Source organism: Rhinopithecus bieti, unplaced genomic scaffold (genome assembly GCF_001698545.2).
Source record: "Rhinopithecus bieti isolate Rb0 unplaced genomic scaffold, ASM169854v2 scaffold_7528, whole genome shotgun sequence".
Lineage (NCBI taxonomy): Eukaryota > Metazoa > Chordata > Mammalia > Primates > Cercopithecidae > Rhinopithecus > Rhinopithecus bieti.
Genome location: NW_016805391.1, coordinates 299,579 through 306,399, shown reverse-complemented (window position 1 = coordinate 306,399; position 6,821 = coordinate 299,579).

Genomic DNA, 6,821 nt, shown 5'->3' with positions numbered 1-6,821 from the left:
AAATGTGAATGTGTGTGAGCATGCCTGCGTACATGAGTGTGTGCACATGAGCACGTGTTTGTGTCTGTGTGTGCACAGGCTGTTCCTTAGGGAGAGGTGGGCCCAGGGCAGGTGTGGTCTGGCTCTGCAGGCCTGAGAGGGAAAGAGCTTCTTGTCCTGGAGAAAATGAGACCATGTGTCCCTGTCACCCCTGCACTGCCCTGGAGCCCCACAGGCACCACCAGGTGCCCCAGAGGTGACCTGGAGTCTCAAACCAGATCCGCCACAGTCCCCTCTGGGGATGTTCCTGCTGGGATGGGGCGCCCACAGGCACCAAGTCCCATGGTCCCATTTGCAGATGGGTTTGGTCTGCCCGGCGGTGCAGTGCCTTCGAGTCAGGGAGGAGCCGACCCCAACACCCAGCCTCTCAGGACAGGAGACTACAGTTCAGGAGGCCGCCTGGCCATGTGCCATGTGTTCCTTCCTTACCCCTGCACAGCCACACGCCGGAGACAGCTGAGCAGTGCCCGTCACAGACCGTGTAGGGCAGGGGCTGGCAAGTCCCCAGGCTTTGTGGACCCCCAACACGCTTCTCCCGACGGCCTCACTCTGTCACATGATAAGCCCATTTCATAGGTGGGTCAGCAGGGGCAGCACAGGGTGAGGTGACACTCAACACCCAGCATGGCACTCTGGACAGACCTGAGCTCAGGGAGCCAGGGGTGCGAGATGCCAGTGTTCTTCGCCCAGGAGAGCCAGGGCAAGGTGGCCTGAGGATGTTACCTTTGGGGCAGATGGTGGGCTGCACGGTGGCAGCCTGGTGGCAGTATGTGCCCTCTGGGCAGGGCAGGCAGGTGGCAGCCTCAGGCAGAGGACTGAAGGTGCCAGGCTCACATGGCAGCTCCCTGTGAGCTCCTGGGGGACAATGGAAGCCAGGGGGGACATGTGTATCCGTGGGTTCCATCGGAGGGTGAGGGGACAGCGCTGCCCTCTCGACAGATGTACCTGGGGGAGACAGAACTGTGGCTGAACTCCCTCAGCTGCCGGCCGGGCTGTTTGGAGCCCTGGATGTCAGGCTGTGCTGCGGGGACAGCAAGTGTGGCCACAGCCGAGGGTCAGCGGCTGAGCTGGGCCATGCCTAGGACCAGAGGGCGTTGCAAATGCAGCAGGAGTTCTCTGATTCATCAACCTTAAAACATGCTTCTGTCCCTACCATGGGAAACTAAGTAGTAGGGGCCTCAGGAAAACAGTCCTGGAAAATGTCTGGCATTTCCCAGAATAAGGACGGCTCCCATCTCCAAACTGTCTCTGCTCTCAGGACCCCTGAGCAGATGAGGCAGGTCGTCCTGCACACAGGATCCGGCTGGAGCCTCTGGCGGTCATGGCCAGTCTCCAGCCCTCTGGACGATGAGGGAAAATGCACTTATTGGGAGCCTTGGATGGACGTTGGCAGAGGATGTTGGCCAATGGGGTGAAGACCAAGGCCTAGCAGGGGCTGTGGAGGGAGTGCAGGCGCCCTGAGGAGGAGGGAGACCTTAGGGCTGTTCCAGCACACCCAGGGCTGCTTGGACTGCAGAAGGCCAGTGCTGGGCAGCCTGTGAGGGTGTGTCCTGTTTAGCCCTGTGTCTGGGGATGGAACATCTGAGGCTTGCAAGCAGGGAGAGAGTCACCCTGGCCTGTGCTCCCCAGAGGGGCTGCGGAGAGACCACGGGAATTTAGGACGTGTTTGTGACTTGGAGGCCCTGGCAGGCTCTGGCTTGTGCTGGGGACCCTCCTGCCTCCTCTTCCTGAGGAGCTCAGAACCAACACACCCTTACCCTGCATCGCAAAGCCCTGCCTCCAGGGTGCTCCTCAGCCCTGGTCGGCTGCAGTAGCGCCCTGGGGGACACGGTTGGCACTGGTCCTTGCTGCTCAGGCCTGGAACAGAGGAATAAAACCCAGGAGGACAAGGCACTGGAGAGCTTGTTCCTTTAGGGCAGAAGAAGCCAGGGGGGCAGATGTCATTCCCAGAGAGTCCTGGGGTGTCCACCTGTGCAGGAGAGAAGCAAAAAAGGACTTCAATCAGGGCCCCTGTCTCTGCTGCATATACTAGGGGTGGGACCTAAAGGAGAAGCCGGGACCAGCATCTATTTGGATGCTACATTGCAATTAAGATTACATGTAGGCTGGGTGTGGTGGCTCACATCTGTAACCCCTGTACTTTGGGAGGCTGAGGCAGAAGAATCTCTTGAGTCAAGGGTTTTGAGAACAGCCTGGGCAACACTCTTATTTCCTGAAGAGATTTAGTCTCTTCAGGAAATAAAAAGGCTAGCTGGGTTTCAACATTGTGGAAGACAGTGGCAATTCGTCAAGGATCTAGAACTAGAAATACTATTTGACCCAGCAATCCCATTACTGGGTATATACCCTAAGGATGATAAATCATGCTACTCTAAAGACACATGCACATGTATGTTTATTGTGGCACTACTCACAATAGCAAAGACTTGGAACCAACCCAAATGTCCATCAGTGACAGACTGAATTAAGAAAATATGGCTCATACACACAATGGAATACTATGCAGCTATAAAAAAGGATGAGTTCATGTCCTTTGCAGGGACATGGATGGAGCAAGAAACCATCATTCTCAGCAAACTATCACAAGGACAGAAAATCAAACACCACATATTCTCACTCATAGGTGGGAGTTGAACAACAAGAACACATGGACACAGGGAGGGGAGCATCACACACCGGGTCCTGTTGGGGGGTGGGGGATGGGGGAGGGATAGCATTAGGAGAAATACCTAATGTAAATGACGAGTTGATGGGTGCAGCACACCAACATGGCACATGTATACATATGTAACAAACCTGCACGTTGTGCACATGTACCCTAGAACTTAAAGTTAAAAAAAAAAGACTGGGCGTGGAGGCTCACGCCTGTAATCCCAACCCTTTGGGAGGCTGAAGCAGGGGGATCACGAGTTCAGGAGATCGAGACCATCCTGGCTAACACAGTGAAACTCCGTCTCTACTAAAAATACACACACACACACACACACACACACAAAATTAACTGGGCGTGGTGGCGGGTGCCTGTAGCCCCAGCGGGAGCCTGAGGCAGGAGAATGGCGTGAACCCGGGAGGCAGAGCTTTCAATGAGCCAAGATCACGCCACTGCACTCTAGCCTGGGCGACAGAGCGACACTCCGTCTCAAAAAAAAAAAAAAAAAAATTACACAAGTTAGCTGAGTGTGACGGCGCATGCCTGTACTCTGTTACTTGGGAGGCTGAGGCAGAAAGATTGCTTGAGCCCAGGAGGTCGAGGCTGCAGTAAGCTGTGATTGTGCCACTGCGCTTCAGCCTGGGCAACAGAGTGAGACCCTGTCTCTAAAAGAAAATAGTACATGTGAAACCACCTCACTAATGTGTGTTTTGGCTGTGTCTGTGAGGCCTGTGGAGGATGAGCTGGGAGGACCCCATGGGAGGGCTTTGGCTTCTGAAATCCTAGTGTTGACTCAGCGGCCTCCTTTCCCTCCTCCTGTCATCTCCTGGCTTTTTCTGTCCTCTGTGGCACTGATATGGAATTCTCAGAAGAAAGAGCAGTCTCTGTTCTAAAAGGGAGGCCTGGGCCCAGAGGGGAAAGGGCCGTGCCTGCCTCAGGTCACACAGCAAGTCAGTAACAAGATGAGAGTCAGTCAATCAACAAACACTGGCCAGTGTCTCTCCATCCACCTGCCTAGCCTTTGTCTGTATGTTCATCCTCCCAGCTACTCTCCACTACTCTAGGATATGATGATTCAACACACAGATGCCTCTGGCATTTCCTGGAACAAGGATGGCTCCCATCTCCAGACTGGCTCTGTTCTCAGGGCCCTGGAACTGGTGGGGCAGGTCATCCTGCACACAGGACCCAGACTCCCAGGCTCTGAACCTTCGAGGTTCCAGCCTCCCCCTCCCTAACCGCCCCCTACAAGACAAGGTGCCTTATTCTTTGTCTGATTTCTGGGCATGCTGACCATCTGCAAAGAAGGTGCATGACCCAGGAAAGTGCCCCATATGGCCTTGAGCAAGCCGATTACCCCATGCTCCAGGTCTCCTCATATCTAAGATGGGGTGACTCTGCAGCCTCGTCCCAGCTGTGAGGACTCCTAAATTCCCATGGACATGCCGAGTAAACACTTTGCGCGTCAAACCCAAGATGACAATGTCTGGAAGACAAACCGTTATCTCACAGACCATTTAAAAGAAATAAACCCACCCCTGCCAGCCTCGATGGTCAGATACCATCAACTGTAAGATGCTGCTGAGTTTAGGGTTGTTAAGTGTGAACAAGATGCATATATTAGAATCAAGGAAATGTGCTATTCCTGGGCCCTGTGCAGGGCCATGCAGACAAGAAGGTGAGGAGGGTCCTGCCCTCAGGGAGCTTCAGCCCTGCTGGGAGGAGCCCCTGATCAGACTCATGGTTCTGAGCCAATACACATCTGGGTGTTCCAGGGTGGTCCTGACACCCATCTGAGGTGCCAGGGCCTAGCAATACCTACCTTGTGTTTGATGAGGGTGGGGGACAGAGTCCCCCCTGTGCAGTAGTGGGCAGAATGGCAGAGCCCCGAGGGCTGGGGTAGCCCTTCCGATGACCAGAACATCCCTGGAAATGGCAGATTCAAGGAGAAACAGGTGGCAGAAGGATGCCTGCTGCTTTGGCAGCCACCCTGCCTGTCTCGGGCCTTGCCCCACTGCCCCTCCCTCCCCAGGCTCAGGCAAGCAGCAGGTGTGGTGGCTGGTAGAGTGAGGGCAGCCAGAGAGATGTGGAGCTATACCCCGGGGCAGGCCTCTCTTTCTAGCAACACCTGGTCTGTGTGGGGAGCATGGGGTTGGTAATGTCCTGAGTCCTAGAGGTGAATGTGGGGCAGTCCAGGGTACAGGGAATGAGGATGAGGATGCTGTGAGAATCCCAGGGACAATACAATGGGTGCTGTGGGCTCGTTGAGAAGTTGAGGGGACCAGCCCACATGTGGGGACCTGCCTGGTGTTCCTGGACCCAGCAGCTCACAGAGCAGGCAGAGCCAGGTGCCAAGGCCCCATTCCTGGAGGACTTGTTTGCTCACCTCCTCCCACTTTTCCTCATTCTCACCCTGCCCTTCCACCTAGGCTCTCTGAGGGCCCACGGTCCAGAGTCACGAACCTGCTGGGCAGGGCTCATAGTCCAGCTCTGTAGTGGCTCCTCACCTGGGCCCAAATGTCCCCTGAGGGCATGGGTGGGCTGTGGCTGAGCGGGATCCTGAGGAACAGAAGTAGCCCCTGAGACACTGGTTGGGGCCATGGGCTGCAGGGTCTGTGGGGCAATGGTAAGGTTGGCCTGACTTAGATGGATCCCCACCCTCTGAGAGTCCTGGGCAGACCTGGACTCCCAGGCTCTAAACCTTCGAGGGCCCAGCCTACCGTTTCCTATTCACCACGGCCAACACATACAACATCCTTATTCTTTGTCTGATTTCTGGGTGTGCTGACCATCTGTAGAGATGGTGCATGGCCCAAGAAATTTCCATCCAGGGGCCCTGGCTATTGACCGTAAAGCTCCCTTTATCTAGAATTGGGGCAGTCACCCTTTTTGGCCACCAGGCTACCCCTCGATGCCAGCTCAGCAGCTGTGGACTCTCCCCCACCTACTCAGGCTGTCTTGAGCTCGTGTGTGCTGTGCATGCCTTGAGGACACTGAGTCAGACCATGGCCTGCTAGGTCCTAGGGGCCTGGATCTCAGACTGCCCTGGCCTGCACCCACGTCCCCACTGTGCCCAGAGCTCAGCTGGACATGAGGCAGTCCTGGTGGTGTGGAGGTAGTCACTGTGGAACGCCCCATCCTAGTATAAATCCCCAACATGCTCTTCCCTCGAACCTGCTTGTTTCAGGGTACCCCTCCCGGACCTGCTGTTATATGCTCAAGCAATGCATGTGGAACATTACGCTGACCTGTGGCACTATGACAACCAAGCTTCTGATGTAAGAAGGATTCCCCAGATACATCTACAGCCACATCAAAGTAGGCGCAGGCAATTGAGGACACAAGGCTCCCAAGTGGGCCTGAGCTACCGCAGGTCATACTCTCCCTGTTTGAGTAACCCAGGAGGTACCATCTTCCCATCTCACATCACAGATGAGCACAGGCACTGCTTCTGCAAGGGCTCAGGAAGAGCTGGGTGCTCCTGAGCTGACGCTGTGCCCTGGGACCAGTGCCCAGAAGGGGCCTCATGCCAGCCCTGATGAACCCACCTGGGCGGGAGGCTTTGCAGTAGAATCCCAAAGGGCAGGGCTCACAGGAGCTCTGGGCCTCCTCGGGCTGGAAGGTTCCAATCTCACAGGCCCTTGGCTGGCGTGATCCCTCAGGACAGTAGAAGCCCTGTGGGCACCGGAAAGACGTAGGGGTGGCTGAGGTCTGGCCAAGGGGACAGTAATAGCCGGCTGAGCACGGCCCATCTGGGAGGCGCTTCCCAGCCCCTGTGGAGAGAGGATGTAGACAGGCTCCATCCAGGACAGTGAGCTAGGCTTCAGAGAAGGAAAGAGTGCCCAGGGCTGAGTCTGCGTTTGGCGGTACAGCGGGCCTCAGAGCTCCGGGCAGGAGGCTGCTTTCAAGGACTCCACAGTCCCTCCTGGCTCCAAGGCCGCACCTGGCTCTGTGGCCCACCGTGACTCTGTTGCTCACAACCTATGTGGTTGTGCAGGGGCCTCCCTGAGCTCAGGCTTTTCATCTGTGAGATAGTAGCCATGTGTGAGGACAAATAAGGTCCCCCGTGGTCCTGCCTCCCACTGCTTCCTGCACAAGCTTGCAACTCCTGTTTCCTTTTGGTCTTGGCTTG